The sequence below is a fragment of the Apus apus genome, chromosome 5 (assembly GCF_020740795.1).
Source record: "Apus apus isolate bApuApu2 chromosome 5, bApuApu2.pri.cur, whole genome shotgun sequence".
Lineage (NCBI taxonomy): Eukaryota > Metazoa > Chordata > Aves > Apodiformes > Apodidae > Apus > Apus apus.
The window spans coordinates 9,267,404-9,289,049 of NC_067286.1; the positions used below are offsets into that span (position 1 = coordinate 9,267,404).

Consider the following 21,646-nt stretch of genomic DNA (forward strand, 5'->3'; position numbering starts at 1 on the left):
CATACCTAATAAAGGTGTTTATAAAGGGTGTATTTCTGTTGTCATGAGCATTAACAGCTCTTATCCTTGAGCTACAGTTCATTCCAGTCACAGTAATACAGGCTGGAATTTCCTTACTTCTGTTCATGATGTGATACACGAGTTCAAAATGTGGGCTTTGTATGAGCATCAAGTAATACAGTTAAAACTATTTGTTTTCTAATTTGAGGTACTGTGGTTGAAAGATTACAGTCTGGTCAAAACTAGTTCAACCAGTTTAGGAAAAGTCCAGGAACTTATTTTCAGATATATATTAAAGTTAGAATATGTAAAGATACCTTTGGATTCAAAACAGAGGAAACACCCCTTGAGAGTAAACTTAGAATTTTACTCTCCAAAGAAGCAATACAGTTTTTGGTCAAAAATGCTACTTTTGTCTTTTAGTAGTGAATCAACTGATTTACTATATTTATTTAGTGTTCTGGGTGTTTTATGAACTTAATCCTGAATACATTTAACACGTATTAGGTATCCGTGTATGAGATGGATGAGTAATGAATACATTGTTTGCAGCTGAATGCATTTTGCTGCCTTCTGATGTTTTCTCTGCTAATTCTTCAGGTTTTGGTAGCAACTGTTAGGATTACAAGGTATATTCAGTAAAGATACTGAATCACCAGATCACAGAATGGAAGGGACCTCTGGAGATTGTCTAGTCCATCCCCCTGCTCAAAGTGGATTCATAAGGGCTGTGTCCAGTTGGGTTTTGAGTGTTCAGGGACAGAGACTCTGTACCCATTCTGGGCAACCTGTGACAGTATTTGATCAACTTCCCAGTAAAACAACACAAAAATTTTGATGTGTTTGTTTGTTTGTTTAAATGGAATTTCCTTTACTTCTCTTTGTAGCCTCTTGTCCTACCACTGGACACCACTGAGAAGAGTCTGGCTGTCTTCTTCACTCCCCCAACCAGGTACTTACACGTGCTGATAAGGTCCTTCGGAGCATTCTCCTGCCTGGGCTGAACAGTCCCAGCTCCCTCAGCCTGTTCTTGCATGACAGATACTCCAGCCACTCAATCACCTTCACCTTTGCTGAACTCATTCCATTGTTGTCCCAGTCCCTCTTGTACTGGAATCCCAAAAATATCACCAGTGCTGAGTAGAGGGGAAGATTCAACTCCCTCGACCTGCTGGCAATGCTCTTCCTGGTGCAGCCCAGGAAGCTGTTGGCCTTCTTTGCCATGAGGGCACGTTGCAGACTCACGGTCGATGTGCTGTCCACCCAGATCCCCAGAGCCTTTTCTGCAAAGCTGCTTTCCACCTGGTTGTTGCCTGGGCTGTACTAGTGCATTGGTGCAGAGCTTTGCATTTCCCTTTGTTGAACTTTGTATAAAGTTCTGCTGGCTGATTCTTATCTTTTGCTGCATGACTACACACAAAAAAATGTCTCCTTTTGCATTCTTGCTGCGTCACTTCAAAGCAGCAGAAATACCTGTTACAAGATCCAAAGTATGAAACTTAATTTCCTACTTCTTATTTTGAAAAAAATGATTAAAACACATCCTAAGTGTACTTGCTACTGTGCTGACTCCTGCCAGCTCAATATTAGTGACATTTGTGTTTGATATTTTCACTCTTTGTTATTGAAATTATTTGCTTTAATAGAATTTTAGCCCATCAATACATTTAATAGCATTTTAGTACACTGAGTGTACCAATAAACCTGTGGGCAGGAGGAACAGTTGCTAGGAATGGCTGTTGTCTGTGAGAAGTGCTGTAGGGTGAGCTGATCCTCTAAGAGGTAGCACGGAGGCTTAGTTAAAACTTGATTGTGTGAGGTTTAGGTCATCACAACATCTGGAAAATGTGGCTGTCTGGATCATATCACTAAAACAAAAGAGTAAAGAAGAAATATTGTACAGTATAGACTTGTTAAAAGGGACCAGTTATTAAAGGTGTGAAAGTTGTTGCTCAGTTAGGAACAGCAAACTGGCTGACAATACGTTGTAAGACAGGTAACCCAGCTAGAAACACAGGACTAAAGGGAGCCTAGTGGGCTCATGGTTCTGGTGCCCAGCTGTCACAGGCACTGAGTCCCAGGCGTTCCTTTGTAAAATGATTCTGTTCCATTTTTAACACAGTTGTACTTTGCTTCTTCTAACCTTCTTGTAATTGTTCTTTAATTTTCAGCCTACATTCATTTGCCAACTTACACCTTTGTTTCTTTGCCAGCACTTGCCTTTTATCCAATAATCCATTCCCACAGAGATACATTTGTAGAGAACAATCTTACTCCATTTCAGCTTTCTTTGTATTGGACTAGAATAGCCATGTTCTGTAAGCTTTCTCTTGTGCAGAGAATATCTTTATTAATCATTCCAGGAGCTCATCTCTGCATCTTTTTCAGATTCAGTTAATAATTTTATACAATGTTCCAGATGAAGTTTTACTGAGATCTTACACAGCAAAAATATTTTCACACCTCTTCTGTAAACAGATCTCTTAATGGCAATTTAGGATTATTTGTTTTTCTCACAACTACCTCATGTCAGCAGTTCAAAAAAAGTGTGTCTTTGATGAATATATTTTCGTTTGCTGTCTGTCATGTCAAACTACAAGCACATAGTGTTATTTTTTTCTCAAGCAAAAAACTATACATTTCTGTATAAATTAAATTTCTTCTCATTTCAATTAATCAAGGCTATAGGCTCTTTTAGTATCAATTCTAATTGGTAATCATTACTTATTTGTGTTGTTGATATTTCTTTACTATAGCAGTAAATTTCATTAGCATGTGTCCACATATCAACAGTAGTTGTAGCCATATCCTTTTGTGTGAGCTCATTTCATGCTTCACTTTTTCTCTTTATTTGTTAATTTTCCATATGAAAATGTTGAAATCTACCTCCTTCTTTTGCTTAGTAATTACATAACATACCCTTAGATTTGATACCTTTGAATACATGGACAGTTGTCCCTTCTATTTCTGTTTTAATTAACCCTTTTTTGCATAAACTTCATCATTTGTCCTCAAGGACTGATTACACACAATCAAGATCTAGCTCACAAAAAACAAGAGCAGGCATTTCTCTATCTGTATAATTACATAAACTACAAATTCTTGTCTTATTGTTCACAATGATTACTTCATAATCTTTGCTGTTGCTCTATTAAGCAGTTGAATAATACCCTTTCATATAGGCAGAACATCCTGCCATAATGGTATTTTCTGCAAAGTTATTTCTTTTTAGGGTAGTGTTTCTGATTTTGTAGGTTCAAAATAATTCATGCATTTCCTGTGTTTACTCTGTTCGAAATAGACCATTTCATGCTTTCAGTTGTGAAATAAAATGGTATCTCTTCTTCAGTTACATAATCACTGCTTCAAAAGTTTGTTGTCACTTTTCAGTTTGTTGGTGCATAATGAATCTTTTTTTCCATTGATTGATAATGTTGCCTGATATTCATTGCACCTTGGCACAACAGGGGCAAATCAGAAGACGGTACCAATTGGTGGTGAGGCCCCCCTTCATCAAAGGAATATGCAGAATTGAGGAAAGCAAGCCTGTCAAACACAGGGCACTGTCCTGTTGCCTGTGGTCTCCATGAACCCTGACAGGTTCTCACAAACAGTGTGGGAAAACTGGGACAGAGCTATTTCTTTCTTGACTGTCTAATGAGACAGGTGGGTGAAGTTAAGTTCTGAAAATTATGATCCACCTAGTAGTGATGAGTTACCTCAGTGCCCTTCCCAGCATAGTGACCTAAGAGTCTGTGTCCTCTGTGAAGTCTCCTGTGAATACCTGTTGCAGGGCAATGCAGAATGGGAAGAGACACCTGCAAAGGAGCAGAGAGGGAGCAAAGATTGGGATCCCTTATTTTTTGTTGCCTGCAGTGAATTAAAAATGAGTCAAAAACTCTGGCTTGTTCAGTTGACCCCAGGGATAGTTACTGGGTGAGGCTTTTGAGTGCAGACAAGGCATATCATGATTACTGGCAACCAGTTCACTCATATAGTGCCTGTGCAAACTCTGTGCTGCTGGAATAGCACAAAGAACTATGGTTTTCTGAACAGCTCAGCAGTGTATGTTACTTTTCCACAGCTCAGAGCTATTGCTGTTATTCCATCAGAAGCCACATGCTTTCCACCCTCAAGACACCTTAAAAAAGTATTACAATTATTTGGGTTTTATCAAGTGTGCTGATACAAGGAGCTGGTGATGCTGGTTGTGGTGGAGAGAAAGTTAAAGATATATCCCTTGCAGTGTTATCTGTGAGATTTGGAATTGGATACCCAGAGCACTGCCCACTCTTCCACATTTTCCTGTATAGTGACCATGGGACGTAGAATGCAGAAGTCCAGATGAGATGCAAGCTTGCATAGGGTGTTTCCACCAGAGGATGCCTTCAAGCTCTCTGTTATTGCTCCATCTGTTGCGTGACTTCAAGGCGTAGTTGTCATTCTTCATTTTCAAGAACACTGCCTTTGTTCATTCAGATTTATTGAGGCAACAGTCCTTTCAAAGCCAGCAATTGTTGCAAGGTTAGCAACCCTCTGATACTGCCCTGAGGTAATCCTGATACCCAGGACACGTGGCTTTCTCTTGACACAGATCCACATGGAGTGTCTTTTTCTTAAGGCTCCTGATTGCACCTCTCTGAAATTTCTCTGAACTTGGCAAGGTTGACATGGCAGAAGCAAGTAGATAAAGAGCAAATACTGAAAAGTAATAAAAAAAAGAAGGGCATCATAAAGGTGGGAATGGCAGTAGAAAGTAAGGCAGGGAAAAGGATTTAAAACATGAAGATGCTGAATGTTATGTTACTGAGCATAGCTTTGTTATTCTTCGTCAAGGTGTTGAAATGGGCATTACACAAGTAGCCCATAAGAACAGGCTCTTGGCAAATTACAGCTTCAACAGATCATAGAATTATTGACTAATTTTGGTTGGAAAAGACCTTTGAGATCATCAAGTCCAATTGTTAACCTAGCACACTGCCAAGTCCACCACTAAACCATGTCCCTAAACACCTCATCTACACATCTTTTAAACACCTCCAGGGATGGTGACTTGACCACTCCCCTGGTCAGCCTGTTGTAGGGCCTGACAACCCTTTCAGCAAAGAAATTTTTCTTGATTTCCAATCTACACCTCTCAGCACAACTTGAGGCCCTTTCTTGTTCTCTCCCTTATTACTTGGAAGAAGAGAACAACACAATAAGGTCTTCCCTCAGCCTCCCTTTTCCAAACTAAATAACCACAGTTCCCTCAGCTGGTGTGACTTGTGCAATGACAACAAAATCCCTGCTGAAGACACCAAGTTGTAACACACATCGAAGTATTAACACATGCAAACTTTACATTAGGAAACTACATCACGATGAAGCAAATGATATGTTGAAGTGATTCCTGTTGCTATTGTGCAATGGTTACTCTGCCAGCATCTCTGGCTGAAGCCTGGAAACTGTCCCAAAATGATACTGCAGCAGGTACTGCAGCACAACAAAGAAAGTGTCAGTCTGGTATGTGTTCATCTTCTGGCTCTCAGGCATGGTCCCAGGACCCATTATGAGATTTTTTTTTAACTTTATTTCCACCCATCTAAGACTGACTCCAGAATCTCATGTGAGTCATTGAGTGATATGACCTGGAATGTGATTAGAAATTAAAAATTAGAAAACCAGTAGTAGCAGATCACATTCAGAAGCTGTGGAACTTCCTGTAATTCTCTTATTTATTTATATAGAGCCACAAGTCATCAATAGCAAAAAATGAGAGTGAGGGCACATGAACACTGAGTCTAAGATTAGTATATGCAATTAATGAATTTGTGGCATATTCTTTTGTCTTAATTTTAAGTCATGCTATCAGTTGTACAGACCAGGGACCATATCTGGTTTAAGATGCAACCGTAATTCTGATATAATATTTAGCACTGATTTAAAGCCATCACCACAGTGCCAGATGCAGTTTCCTGATATTTTATTTATGACATGTAAGTAGTACTGTCATGGTTTAACCCCTGCCAGCAACTAAGCACCACACAGCCACTCACTCACTTCCCCCCAGTAGGATGTGGGAGAGAATCAGAAGAGTAAAAGTGAGAAAACTCATGGGAATGAAACAAACTCCTTCCCAGCCACAACCAGCACACACTGGATGGCAGAAGCTGAATGCCAAGGAGAAAAACACACTGCCTTTGCTTCTTACACTCTGTTTCCTTAAGTGTCTGCTACTGACCATACTTAGAGTAACATTGAGAAAATACAATATTGGCTCAGTTTGGCAGTAATTATCTTCACTTATATCCACTGAGCAGATTTACAGCTGTTGAGCAATATAATCTAAGTTTATGATGCACGCTTGCAAGATGGCACTGATGCTGAGACACCTCTTTTAAGACTCATTTCTCATCAAGCAATGAACTACATGAATTCTAACACTGAAAAATGCTTCATTCAGATAATTTGCAGTCAGTTGAGCTACATACTAGAGAGCTGCTTAGTAGCTTAACTTAACCTTAACATTAGCCATATTGGACCATAAGATTATAATCTTGGCAACACAGTAAATTTAAATTTCACCAAATGCACTGTTGTAACACTTGGTACCATGAAATTATTTCTTCTAAAAACATTTGGATTTATAATCTGTGTTTTAAGTTCTAATTACAGCTATAGTATTGCTACAATATTGCTGCAATCTCCAACAGGACTTGAATCTTAAAGCAGAGTAATCAAGTTCTCATGATCCCAAGGATACAGCCTATTTTTTGCAGAAGATTCTGTAGATATTTTGACTAGGCAGAATTTAAGGATATTGGACATTTGTCAAGGGTTTCTGGTTGTCACACCTCTCAGTCCTAAGCAGACAGCATGCTGTTTAGAAATCCCAAACACAGAGTGGTTATGGCACTTCCCAGAGGAATCAGGTGTAATGTGCATTTGCTGGTTTGCAAATGCACAACAAATCCAGCAACTCTCTATGTGTTTGATTTAGAGAAAATGCCTGTTTGCCCATGAAGAATATGTAGAGGTGGTCTACTGCACCCTGAACGTGTCAAGCTCAGTGTTTAAGCACAAATAGATGGATATATACTTATATCCAGACAGAGACAAAAGAGCCCCAACCTATATCAGGTTAAATAGCAGTTTAAATGCGATAGTTCTTGCATGGGTTTGCATGAAGGAGCTCAACTATGGGATCCAGCTAGCAGAAAGCTCTGTCTGCTGTGCTCAACCAAATGGATGTGGCAACCCAGACAGAGCTCCCATGGAAACATGCAGCCATCCAGGTGTCAGGCTGCAGGGAGTGCCAGAGCCTTTCACTGGTAACAAGTGGCAGTGGTGAGAGCAGCTGTCTGAGGTGTGACCAGGTGGATGATCTGCTCAGCCTGGTGGCAGAGCTACAAGAGGAAGTAAAAAGGTTAAGGAGTATCAGGGAGTCTGAGAAAGAGATAAGACTGGTGGAGCCATGCTCTGCCCTCCCTGAGACAGAAACAGGAGCAGCTACCAGAAAAACAAGATCAAGAGCATCCTGGTACAGGAGACATTGCACTCACAGGCTCTTGTCCTGCTGGGGGATGTCAACCACCCCAACATCTGCTGGAAAAGTAGCCCTGCAAGCTGCTGGCAATCCAGCAGACTCCTGGGGTACTGAGGATAAATTCTTAAGCCAAATAATAGACACCCCTACCAGAGGGGATTCAATACAGGAGCTGATGGTCACCACCATAATTGGTGATGTCAAGACTGAAGGCAGCCAGGACTGTAGGGATCACACACCAGTGGAGTTCTCAGTCCTGAGGGGTAGGTGTCCAGCAAAGAGTAAAGTCATGACCCTGAATTATAGGAAAAACTTTCAGCTGTTCAAGGAATTAGTCAATAGGAGTCCCTGGGAAACTGTCCTCAAGGACAAGGGAGCAGAACAGAGCTGGCAGATCCTTGAGGATGCTTTCCATAGAATGCAAGAGCTCTCCATCACCAACATCAGAGGAGAAGGGAAGAGCTATGGATGTCATCAATCTGGGCTTCTGTAAAGCCTTTGGCACAGTCCCCCACAACATTGTTCTCTCTAAATTGGAGAGATATGGACTTGATCGATGGACTGTTTGATGGATGAGGGAAATGGCTGGTTGGTTGCATCCAGAGCATAGTGGTCAATGGCTCAATGTCGAGATGGAGACTAGTGACAAGTGGTGTCCCTCAGGGGTCCTCAGGGGACCGTTACAGCTTAATATTTTAATCTGTTACATAGACAGTGGGATGGAGTGCACCCTCTACAAGTTTGCAGATGACACCAAGCTGAGTTGTGCATCTGGTGACACACCTGAGGGATGGGATACCACCCAGAGGGAACTGGACAAACTTGAGAAGTCGGCCCATGTGAACCCCTTGAGGTTTAATGAGGCCAAGTGCAAGATCCTATACCTGGGTCAGAGCAATCTCCAGTATCAAGACAGGCTGGGGGCTGAAGGGATTGAGAGTAGCCCTGCAGAGAAGGACTCGGGGGCACTGGTGGATGAAAAGCTGGACATGAGCCAGCAATGTGCCCTTGCAGACCAGAAGGCTGACTGTATGCTGGACTGCATCAGAAGTGTGGCCAGCAGGTGGAGGGAGGTGATTCTGCCCCTCTACTCCAGTCTGGTGAGACCTCACCTGCAGTGCTGTGTACAGCTCTGAAGTCCTCAGCACAGGAAAGACATGGAGCTGTTGTGTCCAGAGGAGGGCCACAAAAATGATTAGAGGGATGGAACACCTCTGCTATGAGGAAAGGCTGAGAGATTTGGGGTTCTCCAGCCTGGAGAAGAGAATGCCCCAGAGAGACCTCATTGCAGCATTTCAGTAGTTAATGGGGGCTTCTAAGAAAGATGGGGACAGACTTTTTAGGACAACGGGTAATGATTTTAAACTAAACAAGGGTAGATTCAGTCTAGGTATAAGGAGGAAACTTTGTACAAAGAAGGTAGTGAAACACAGGAATAGGTTGCCCAAAGAGGTGGTGGATGCCCCATTTCTGGGAACATTCAAGGTTGGGCAGGGCTCTGAACAACTTGATCTACTTGAAGATGTCCCTGCCTATTGTAGAGGGGTTGGACTCGATGACCTTTAAATGTCCCTTACACCTCAAATTATTCTTTGATTCTATGATTCTGTGCTCCAACATAAGGACTCAGAAGCCATTCTGAGCTATGATATAATTTTGGAGAAGTCTAAAGATCCAGTAATCTGGTGAGTAAGGCTGCCCGACACTGGTGTTGACAGACCTGCTTTCAGTCCTCACTTTGCGTGATTAGTAATAGTGTTAATTTTTCCTCCCATGGTCCATGAAAGTGACCTTGGCAGAAGACTGCCATACACCATGGGTGTCAATCTTCTGGAATCTCTCACTTGCTTTATATCATAAATTCTTCAGAAAGGAGATGTGGATGAGAGACAGAATGTGGATTAGAAAATACATCCCTCCTCCTAATTAGAATCCTCCTAAGATGCAAAACTGATCACGCTCTCCTAAGGAGAGAAGCAGCTTTCTATTAGTTGGGATGTAAATTACATTTATCTCTGTTCTTGGCAGGACCAACTACTGGGATTAGACTTGAATGCATTGCTTATAGACACAGGGTTTCCAATTAGGAGCTGAAGCAGTCAGATACCTGGAGGTCAAGCACCTTTGAAAACCTTATTCAGATTGATTTTCTGAACTTTGAGGCTCAAGACTAGAAGAAATCAAACTGATTATTTTTCTTCCATGAGACATTTTAATAGCTGCTCTTTTCCTTTAATAGCTGCTCATTTCCTCCATTTCCCATTCTTATTTCTTCACTCCCTTATCTCTTCCACACCTTACAAGACTGAGTGCTTGGAATCTCTTACAATCATTAAAAAACAGAAAAATTTTAGACCTCATTTATCCAACCCCCCACTAAAAGAATAACCAACTCCAAGGCTTGATGAACTTCAAAGATCAATCTATCTGCTCTGGATGCAAACTCCCTTCCTGTTACTCTAATTTATAATGATCTCATCTCTATTGCTTCTATATGTTAAATGATAAAGGAGCTGTAGTTGCTTTGCAAGTAACCTAGGCACACGATAAGCATAGTGCTTCAATCTTTCATTGCCATAATGTGTAGGTGTTGAGTTCTGCCATGTGTTTGTAAACAAAGGATCATGTACAGTCACACCACTGTAGGGCTCTATCATTTCCAAACCCTAAATTACAATGCAGGTAAGTGCACCCACTTATTTAGGACAAAATACACTACACAGATCTTGAAATTAATACTTAACCCAAGTATTACACAACGAGAAAGATCAGAATACATGTTACCTTGAAAAGAAAAGCAAACTATGTCAGGATAGAGCAATGCAGCTCTGGCACTCAGTGATACCAGGCAGAAATTATGGGAGTGGCAGGTAAAGACATTTTAGAATTTGAGATCTTGGGTTACATTTCATGTAGTAGCATGAAATGCCTCTGCTTGTCTCTTATGTCACTGATGTGGGGAGAGAAGGATGTGGACAGTTCTCAAAGCACAGCAACAGCACTGACCTGGTGGCTTTTTTACCAGGATCAGAAGCTTGTCAGGGAGTTAGGATGCTAGTAGCCAGCTATGCTGGGAGCTACTGACAGATCAGTATCTACTTCTTCCACTTAGAAATATCATTAAATGGAGCTGTGACTGGTTGAAGGAACAGGCAACCTTGTACTCTTTCTGCATTCCTTCCTAGCGACCTGTTTTCATTCCAAGGCCCTACCCAACCATCTAGGGTTATCTGCTCAGGCCCTGGCTGCACCCCACAGCAAGCAGCATGCAAAGACCCTAAGCAAACTCCTAGCAGGCTAACAGAGACACATGTCCTGGAAGCAAACAGAGTACAGACATTTAGCTTAAGCTATAGTATATTATAAACCACATGGCAAGCTGAAAAAGCCCTATCTCTCATCACCCAGGTAATTAGTTTGAGTGCAGTGCCATGAAGATGCTGTGATACTGACAGTTCTGGGGTTAGCACAGCCAGCTGGGCTATCTGATACCTCAGTAGTCTGGAATGGGCTCACACATAGTTTACCTTATAACTGATGCTGGCCTAATTATCTCCCTTCACAGTTTTTCACCCAGTCAAAGGAGTACCCTTTATCTGAAAGTCTGAAAAAAATGTAATGCTTTTGGCTAACTTTTGGTAAATGTTAAAAGACATAATCTTGGATGAAACCAGTAACTGATTATAGAAGTATCTCATAAAACATGGAAAAAGATTCTTCACTACTGAATGGAGTTCCCTAGAAAGAAAACTTTTTTTCATAGAATCACAGAACTATTCAGGTTGGAAAAGACCCTTGGGATCACCAAGTCCAATCATCATCCCTACTCTACAAAGTTCTCCCAATTTTCTAGTAATTCTTACAAAAACTGGCTAATTATCTTGTGAAATTCATGGAATTTTGCAGTAAGGAAAGCTAGAAAAATGTCACTGGTCAGTATGTGTTTTCTTGCTATGGCTGTGTGATGAAGTTGGCATAGTTCACACTGAGGGAAGGATAAAGAAGTTAAGTCTCACTCTAGGTGGAAGGAAGAAAACTTTCCCTCTCAGAGAAATTCTCAGTGTTGCCTGCTATAAAATGAAGGTATACACATGTAACCTTGGCACAAAGCACCTTGGGGAGAACAATTGATGCAGGAAGCTCTGAACAATAAAAGAGCCTAGAAAGTTGTTGGAACTTGTCATTGTCTTGGATATTCCAGTTGCTGCATGAGGATAAGGAGGTTTTTGGTTCACAGAGTGTTTCCTCTTTAGCTAAAGTTGTTTAAATCCTTCTCTGAGGAAAGAAGTTACAAAGTTAGGGAGGACTCAGATTCTAGTTTTTCCTGGCAGGCCTAATGTGTAAGAAAGCAAGAGTTAGCTGACTACTTTTGCCAAGAAGAAGAAAAATACAAAATCAAAACTGATTCAGAGAGGATCGTATATGCCGTAGGCAAAAACATGTTCTAGAGTACAAATTGAAGACAGAGAAAGCCAACTACACATTTGGAACTCCACTGAGTAAGATTTGCTTATTTTATGCCAGAAGTCAGCACTTACCTTTCTGATATCTGGAAACCCGTCTTCTTATTACAAGATGAGGGCAGAATTTCGTAATTTGAGGGATGATGGCATGTGACGTTGAGGTTTTCTCTGGAGAGTGTAGATCAAAACAAATCTTGTTCAGCTCAGCCTTCAGATGTTCATTTAGAAGCAGTGAGAGTGTGATGACTTAGGGTGCAGCTACATTAGCATTGTACATCAGGTTAGGCATGCACTTCCAAAGTACATTTCCTGATCCTCTTCAGTTAGCATGCTTTGGTTCATGCAGTGGAGCAATCTGAAAATAGACATTTCATAGAATCATAGAATCATAGAATGGTTCGGGTTGGAAGAGATCAACCCCCCTGCATGGGCAGGGACACCTCCCAATAGATGGGTTGCTCAGAGCCCCATCCAACCTGGCCTTGAACACTTCCAGGGAGGGAACATCCACAACTTCCCTGGGCAGCCTGTGCCGGTGTCTCACCACCCTCACAGTAAAGAGTTTCTTCTTAATATCTAATCTTTCAAGCTTTCAGCTTGCAACTGTTCCCCCTTGTCCTCTCACTACAAGCCCTTGTAAAAAGCCCCTTCCCAGCTTTCCTGTAGCCCCTTCAGGTACTGGAAGGCCACTATAAGTTCTCCCTGGAGCCTTCTCTTCTCCGGGCTGAACAACCCCACCTCTCTCAGCCTGTCTCCATAGGAGGGGTGCTCCAGCCCCCTGATTATCTTTGTAGCCCTCCTCTGGATTCTCTCCAGGAGCTCCATGTCCTTCTTATGTTGGGAGCTCCAGATTATTGATAAAAAGTTGTATAACTGATAGAGTCATCCACATAAAGTAATACTGTAAGTCATATTTATGAATGGGTTAGTCCCAAATAGAGCAAAGTGTATGTCGTGGATTGTTACTGGTGACAAAACTCAATACTAATGACTACAAATGATGCTCTGTACTGATCACAGGAAAACAGAATCCAGTGGAATGGCTACCCTGAATATCTGCATGAGCCATGCTAAATGCTGAGTACTAATGGTTTTTTTCTCAAGGAAATTATGAACCTCATTCTTAGAAGGAAGAAAAGCAACGTAACTATCCATTCACACAGATGACTCATAAGATGGCTTTGCACATCACAATGCCTGTTCATACAAATCTTAGCATTTATAGGCCTCAGATCCTTCTTTCTCACCGACTTTAAATCAACTTGTTAGCCCAAGAGCAGTTAACTACAAGAAACCGCCACTGACAACATGAACCACACTGCCCTTACCTATATAAATGTATATATTTTGCACAATACCTAAAGGCAAGAAGCTAGAGGAGCAACTCTAGCATGAAGATTACACATCAATGTGTTAAGTCCATATGTGGGCAGAGATGCAAGGAACCTGTGTTTACTGTCATTTAAACACTTAAGTCATTAATTCACTGCTGTCCATCTGGTTTCTGTGTAGGAGCTTTAGACTTGCTTCAGACCTGTGCTCTTTCCCAACTAGGGAAATGGATTACAGCTGCTGTGATGGGCTGTGACTGTGAGAGTAAGTACAGCTGTGCACAGTCAGTTTTCTAGTGTCATTTCACTCTGTCCTCTACTATGTTTCTTCCCACTTGCTCTCTCTGCACAGTTTATTTGCTAGATTAGAAATATGTGACTGGCATTTAACCCTTTCACTCCACAACACCTGTGTGATTCTTTGCTGCAGTTTGGAGGACAGAGAGGACATGAGAGCAGAGAAAACAGTGGGGTTCATAAAACAGAAACCACCAGTAGAAAAGCCATGATGTTGGACAAACTCCAGCCTGGATCACAAGAACAGCTATGCCAGCGGATACCCCAGGATAATATTCTGAGGAGCAGTTTAGAGGCAAAACTGGGAAGCAGCATGGTGAGGAAGTGGCACCAGCATTTCAGTCATAGAAGTGGTGTTTGCCATTTAGTTTTTAATGTAGAGAAAACTATGAAAGTAATTATGAAAGATGACTAATAAAATTACTGTTATGGAAGCTACTGCAATAGATTGATGTAATGCTAAAAACATTACCAGGAAAAATAAACTAATCTGTGCTTCTTACTCTTAATTAAGTTCAGTAAAAAAAAATACTTGGTTAATTAAATCTGTAATTTTATGGATAAAACTATGAGAGATGGAAATACATCAAGAAATTTTTACCTTCCATTTGATTTTTCTTTTCAAACAAACAATTCAGAGTAATAACTCCTCTGATATCAGAGTCTCTACCGTAGGAAATAACATTGGAGCATGGACTGTCACAGTTCTGTGTGCACTGATTTCCTGATGTGTTTCAATCTGAAAGATGAAAAAGATTTGTGTATGTTGAGAAAAAGAGATGTCTCTCATGCTTGTAAGAAGCAAATACTTACCAATGCACCAGTAAGTTTGCTTGGGACTTTTTTGGGAATGCTTTTACAGTTTTACTATATCAAAATTATTAAGTATTTTAAATTACTGCAGGCAGAAAGACTTAAGAGTAAAGGTGATCTGTTTTAAAAGTGGCTAATGTGGCAGATCCTAGAGAACAGAAGCTAAGTTACTCCTAACATCAGGTCTCACAGGAAAAAAATCCACTACTAGAACAGCAGTGAATGTTCTTGAGCATTATGTCTGTATATCTTTATTTACTGTCACATGAAGGTTAGAAAAGCAGCTGTTGAGTAATTCCTGGCATGAAGAAATACTTCATGCAGTATTTGACAGAATCTCTTGTGTTGCAGCCTCCAAGTTTCAGCTTTCTTTTCTTTATTAACTGGGGTTAGCACAAACTAGAGTCTCAGTTGCTTCTGTTCAGGGCATTTGGAGGTTAAAGGTAAAGGGCACACTAAATGCCAGCTTTGGATAATTTACTGCTCTTATCTTGTGCTGTATGAGAATAGACTCTTTACATGTGGGAATGCTGACTCTGCTGAAAAGAAACTTTACATCTGAATGTTTATCCTGAACAATTGGGTGCTCCACTTGACCTAGAAATGGAGCAGCTTGTATGAACAGCCCTAATCTCAATGAAGAGATAAATAATTATATGTCCCAATAGGGCTTACTCTAATGTGAGCCTAGAATGAAAGGAACAAGATGGACCCTGCATAGAGTGTTACTACATAGAAGAAAGGACAAAAAGAGTTTAGAATGGAAATTAAGTTACTACAAAATGTAGGCAAAGCTACTCATTCCTTAAGAGTAAGCTTAAACTTCAGACTTATCAGCAAGAGAGTGCTAGCATCCAAAATCTTCCATTGTTGCATTTTTAACCAAAATGTTTCTGTATGTCACAGCTGCATGTAGCAAAAGAAAGAAGAGGCAAATAGTGGGACCAAGAGAGCCTCTTGCTGATGAATGCCACCTCATTTAGAGCTCTCTCTGGAAAGCAGCATTCAAGAGTAAGATGAGTTGCTTTTTAAAAATCAAAAAGAATCCCAAAGAATGCACAGCATTTATAAATTATGTAAAAAATGTCTTCTGCTCCAAGACAATAGACATTGTCAGAAATCTTTGAGACATATGAATCGCATCTACTTTCTGCCACAATATTTGCACCAATGTGAAGGAGAATGCTGAGTGGAAATATGCAAGTACAGATCCATGCAAACCACACAGCCAACAATGTAATTCATTCTTAGAAGAAAATAATGAACTTCATTGCTAAAATGCCAGAGTTATCACCTGAGTCCTGAGCTAGTTTGAGGCATCGAAGATCTCACCTGTGCAGCCAGCAGGGGTGGTAACTGTGAGGGAGCAATTCCAGCACCAGAGCAGGTGAAGACAGAGAGAGAGTGAACTGTGGGCATGTTACACAGCTGTACAAGCTGGTCTTGCTGTGGCAATGTGCAGCTCTCCTGTTTCCCCAGAAAAAATATGTCTTCTCAAGTGGAAGCCTCTTGGCTGTGCTCTTAGACTACAGAGTCTACTCATACTCTCTCCCTAGAAAGACATCAAGGGGACACTTTAGCAACATGGAAACTCATAGCTGTGGTATCCATTTAAAAGAGTATCAAATCACCTACACACACATTCTGAGCACAATTTTTTCAAAGTTTTGAGCAAAACAAGTAGTCCCTTTGCCTTTCTTTTCCAGTCTACAATGCTGTACAATAACATATTATTTAACCATAAAGGTATTATTTAACTAATGCTCATTACATGGTTTAAGGTTCTATAGAAGTTGCACCTTTATATTAGAGTATTATGTGCTTTCAGTGATGGTTTTCCTAGAGTTAAAATAACTTCCTTATACAATCCAGAGGCTATCAGTTTTCTGAAACTAACAGATGGTAAACTCATATGCATTCTAGCAAGCTTTTTTCCTTGCTCTTTTGAGAGAGTTTATGTTGATTTTGAGAGTATTATGAAAATTGTAATGAAAAAGTTGATGGAACTCTAATCTCAACATGAGAGCACCATCTAGAGGCAAATAACACTCCCAGTAGCAGGGTAAGTGTGCTCAAGGTTGCAATAACTGACAGATTGTGTTTGAATTTAATTTGTGAATGCTTTGAGAAAATATCAGACTTCTCTGTATTAAGGTGGGTTTTTTTTTATCCTACAGAATTTATTGTTGTGAAATGGAATAAACAGCGACTTTTGCAGAGAGAAGTATGTGAGAAACCAGCAGTCAAAAAAGTATAATAATTTTATGATATCCATGGCTGAAGAATGATGCAGTCTTTCTTCCAGTTCTCTGGAAGCATGATAGCAGTTGCTCTGTATGCTGAGAACAGATGATACTTGTGTGTCACAATCTGAGACAGGTGTCAACACACAGATTTCTTCAAGCAACAGTCCCTGCTAGAGCTCTCCACCATTAGCATCCACCTGAGGGCATTTAGACATCCTTTCACATACACTAAAACCCATTTGTTTCTGTTTTGATGATTTCTGAACTTATACTTTTAATAGTTAATACCTGATAGAGGATTATTTGAGCTGCTAGGTGTTACATGGCTTGACAGTTCTTTTGCATAGGCAAACCAGTTGTAATCCCACTATAACTGTAAAACTTGGGTTTAAACTGTAATCAATGAGAATTAAAGTAAGCCCTCTGTGTCCAGAAGTTTGTATTTAGGAAGACTGAACATATTTATGACACCTTAGAGGATTTTGAATTTTCACTGCGAGACATCTTGGGTAATCTGCACCTTGTGAAAAGAAGCACAAGATGCTACAAATATATATGAGTGGAAAATCGTGTCTATATATTTTTGTTTTATGTGATAAACAATGAGCCTAGTGTCTCAGCAACTGTCAGATGCATCCCTAAGATCCTGAAGTAATTCCAAAATATGTGAAGCTGTTGTGGAAAGACTGATTAGACAGGGGCAATAATACTAACTATATGGCTTCTGAGTGCATCAGAAGGATGACCAAATTCCTACTATGAGCTGTGTAGTATCACAGAGTATAGCTACCTCTCTGGCCTGGAAAAATCCTGTTTGAATTCAGTTCTGCATCCTAAACCTGCTAGAGCTAAATTTTCACAAAGGTACTTTTATTCAGGTGGGGGGGAAATGCATAAAGCTCCGATATCATTAAAACACCTGAAAAAATCCTCACAAAATAACTGTTAGTTAATAAGACATATTTTGCTTAAGTATAAATACAAACCAATTCCTTCGGCATTTTTTCTTTCAGAATTCTCTTCTAGGTCCTTCCGGAGTCATGTTCAATATGCTTTTAATAAATATTGCCAAACTAACACACACTCTCAAAAAATAGCATTGTTGTGTGAGATTTGCAGTTAACTAATTACCTATGCCTATTTAGCCAAGAGAAAGTGTCCATTTTAGCCTGATATGTACATTCACAGCAGCTATATTCTAGCTAGTTCAAGCCACACTACCATTAAGAACACCATCTGAGAGCTTGGTTTTGCATTGCCAAGCCATGGTAAAGCTTGTGCCACCAGGCCTTCAGTATGCTTGCTCTGGAAGTAGCTGGATTACAAGTAGCCTGAATGTGCCTATCCAGCACTGCTTTGGCCACTTCACCTGGCTGTGCAGATCTGACCTACATAGAGCTTTTATGGCATTGCAGTCTACTTGGTAACTTCACTGTAGTCCCACTGATACCACACCAACACTCAGTGGTTATGAGGATTCCTCCAAACCAGGGTAGCACAGCCCCCTGCCTCTGGACCCCTTTCATTTTACACTTCTTGCTCTTTCTCTTCCTGTAACCTTATTCCCTCCTACATTTCTCCAGACTTAATAAGGGGTGAATTACTGTAAGGGACATTTAAAGGTGAAAAGCATGGGACTTTCTAGAAATTGCAATAATTCTTTTTTGTTTCTTTACATTAGCTAAAGAAAAATGAAAGGATTTTTTTTTTTTCCAGTGAAACAGTTCCTTTCTCCTCCCACTTTCCTCTCTCTTCCCTTACTTCATTTTATCAACCTTGCCAGGTCTTGCTCAGTCTCCTGCTGGAGAAAGGTGTGGCCACTTTTCTTAATCATACACTGCACACATGGGCAGCGAGATGACAAATCTCAAACAACTGTTTCCTTCTCCAGTTGATTCACATTGCAGTGGTTAAACAAGAGCTAAAAAAAAAACAACCCCCACAAAAAAAAACAAAAAACCCACAAAAAAACAGAACAAAACACAAAAAAACAATGAACCAAAAACATCAATGACCTTTTAGTGAAAAATCATTATTCCTTGTCTTTCTTTCTTTGGGATGTAACTATCTCCTTTTCTGTCATCATAAAGGTATATAAGGTCTTAATTTGTTCTTCAAATAGTTTTCACTCTTTCTGCTCTTAGTACTTCCCTAGAGTTTGCTAAGGAGGATAAAATCTGAGAGGTCAGGGATTACCTTTTCTTTCAGGTTTGTGTCTGGAAGTCACGGGGCCTGCACACAGCACCTGTAGAAGTTTGAATACGTAGCATTATGTTCTCTGCACCTTGACTGGATTTAGCTTCCTGTTAAATTACAGGAGCCCACTAAAAATGTAAGACAGTAAAACAAACACCCTTTCCACAGAATGTGACTTTTTTTGCAATTTCACCTTTAAAAAATGGAGTAGGCACAAGGAATCAGCTTCTACAGTATTGCTTTGTAAGCTCTTCCCTTCTTTGTCAGGGTCAGTGCCTGAACCATCAGTCTAGCAGCACAGTGCTGGCAACAAATGCCACTGGACAAAATATCACAAAATGCAGTTATGTCCACTCCTTGTAAGTCTAGCAGAGGACAAAGTAAGCCTTGAAATTTGGAAAAGAGTTAAGAACTTTCTGGGATTGCAGTTGAAATCTACATGAAGGATTATTCCAGGTGTAATGATAACAGAAGATAACTGAAACCAAGGATGTTCTAAAGATTAAATTAAATCCTTGAGGTTACATGTGAATTTCCCTAAGGAAATCAACAGAAAAGATACAGAAATAAGTTTTTATTCTCATTAAAAATAAGAAACTGTCAGGGTATTTGATTTCTACATGGTTTAGATTTTAGGGTTGTTGGGTTTTTTTGTACTCGAGGAACTAGGTAAAGAGTAGGAAAATTAACATAAAGCAATGGTTCTCAGTTATGTTACAATTAATGTTCTCAATATGTTACACCACTCATTCTCAGTTCTTGTATGTTATATGTTATAGCCCAAGTTCTAAAAAAGTTAAAAAATAACGGTTTTAAAGGCTTATTAATTGTGTGCTTTTAAAGTATTTCCAGTTCTATTTTCATTAAAAGAATGTGATCATTATGAATAAGAAACAGTTTAACACAGTCTGTTTTCATAACAAACAGGTCTTTGGAGAGACAAGATTTTGGAGGTTAAGATGGTATTACTGCATAAAATACTGATGTAAGTTCTACTGTGTGAGTAAGATATTGTGTGAATCACTATTACTACAGCTACTGTTACTTATACCTGATTTATCTCAAATATCCAGAAATTCTGTTAATATAGGCTTGGTTTCTGTAGGTTTATTCTGGCTGGAAATTTGACAATCTTTGCTCTGCAGCTGAAGTGCTCATCTGCCTAATCCATGCAGCCCAGTATTTATGGCAGTCACATCTAGTTGGAAGGAGTCAACAGGTAAGGTGGTAACATCCTAAAGCATTGTTTCTGAATCTCTCAGAGTTCATCTATCAACGCTGAAGCTGAACACAGAAAATAGCAACATCTCAGTCCAGATTCAGCCTTTGCACAACCACAGATCATCGACTTAATCAGAATTCCTGCAGAGTTGACTTGGCCCAGTTTCTCTTTGTTCATACAGGAGTGACCATGGAAAGGTTCTGTCATGTTCTGTATTATTTGCATAGCAAATTGTTCAGGTATTTTTTTCTTAGTAGTAGGGCTTTCAGCTGTTTTCTTCTCGCACATGTGAGAGATTTGTTTCTCAAGAATAGGAATAAAGCACCCCATATTTTTAGTTCAGTAGCAAAAGCAAGCCCAGTCACTGTGCTCTTGCTGGTAACTGGGTGCCTGATTCAATTAAATAAACCCTTTCCTTTCTCTCCAGGAGAGGGCAGCGATGCTACTGGCGTTCTGAGACGCAGCACCGTGCCTGCACCTGATGCCTTTTCAGATGTCACTCAGCAGGGAACTAGTTGTTCTGCAACTTTTGTGTGTGCAAGAGAGAAACGTCTTTAAAAGACAGGGGAAAATGTTTCTCTTTATTGGAGAGCATACTTATTAGAACATGGTATATTTATATAAAAAGTGACCTTTCTCAGCTTTCTAATATACACAAGATTTGAAGAATATCCGTGTAAATATGATAAGCAAATTTTCCCCTAAGCTTCTTACCATTTTTTTCTCATTTTCCCAGCACATAAACTCCTATCCTTGCTGATAGTACATGGGACATTTGAATCTTTTATTGTAATGTCATCCAAGGAAACAGCCATAGAACAGAAGGTCTCTGAGTCAAACATCAGTTAAACTCTACATTCCAGAACTTATCCCTATGCTTGGAGTTGGAGGGAGCCTCTTAGAAACCCATGGCCTCCCTAAAATTTAACCAGCTCTGCAGGGGCACAATTTATATAACTTAGTTTTTTACATTCAAATGTGCATGTTTTTCAATAAAGTGTAAATCCACTTATGACATCAATAAACTGACATCATATGTCAGAAATTAATACAAAATCAACTTCACTAGGACTGGGCTTCCTGCTCTGCATCCCTACCTTTGCAATGATAAAAGAACTGTCTTTGCTAATGAATGCTCTTTTGCCTTTCAGAACAGAAACCTGGAAGCTAGGGAGTTGGAACTGTAGGCCAAATTCTCCTTTTAGGATCTCTGGCACAAGTAAAGGGAGTTTCCCCAGTAAGAATGTCAGGCTTGTAAGAGCAATGCTCTCTGAAGAAACATATCTAAGGTTCTGTGCTTGTGAAACTGTGCCAATAAAAGAGAATCATCCTGGCAGTCTGGTTTCAAGGCCCACTTAATAAAATTTGGTCTATCTCATTTACACTGAAGGAAGCCACTGCCAGTGGACTCTTGGAAGTGTTGTCAGAACTCTTTTGGGTCACGGTGTTCTATGTTGAATGTATTATTGTTCTGGATGTCCCCTACTTGGAAGTATTCAAAACCAGGCTGGATGGGGCTCTGATCAACCTTGTTTAGTGGAAGGTGTCCC

The 21,646-nt window shown here is 40.1% G+C and overlaps 1 long non-coding RNA gene across 1 annotated transcript; it reads right to left on the reverse strand.

The window, feature by feature from the left end:
• Nucleotides 1-1,981: 1,981 nt before the first annotated feature.
• Nucleotides 1,982-15,966, reverse strand: LOC127385936 (uncharacterized). Its single transcript, XR_007889774.1, has 4 exons — nucleotides 15,765-15,966; nucleotides 14,221-14,358; nucleotides 12,067-12,346; nucleotides 1,982-4,701 (listed from the first exon to the last, which is right to left on the reverse strand). It is a non-coding gene; the product is annotated as an uncharacterized LOC127385936 (long non-coding RNA).
• Between the last annotated feature and the right edge of the window lie 5,680 nt (nucleotides 15,967-21,646).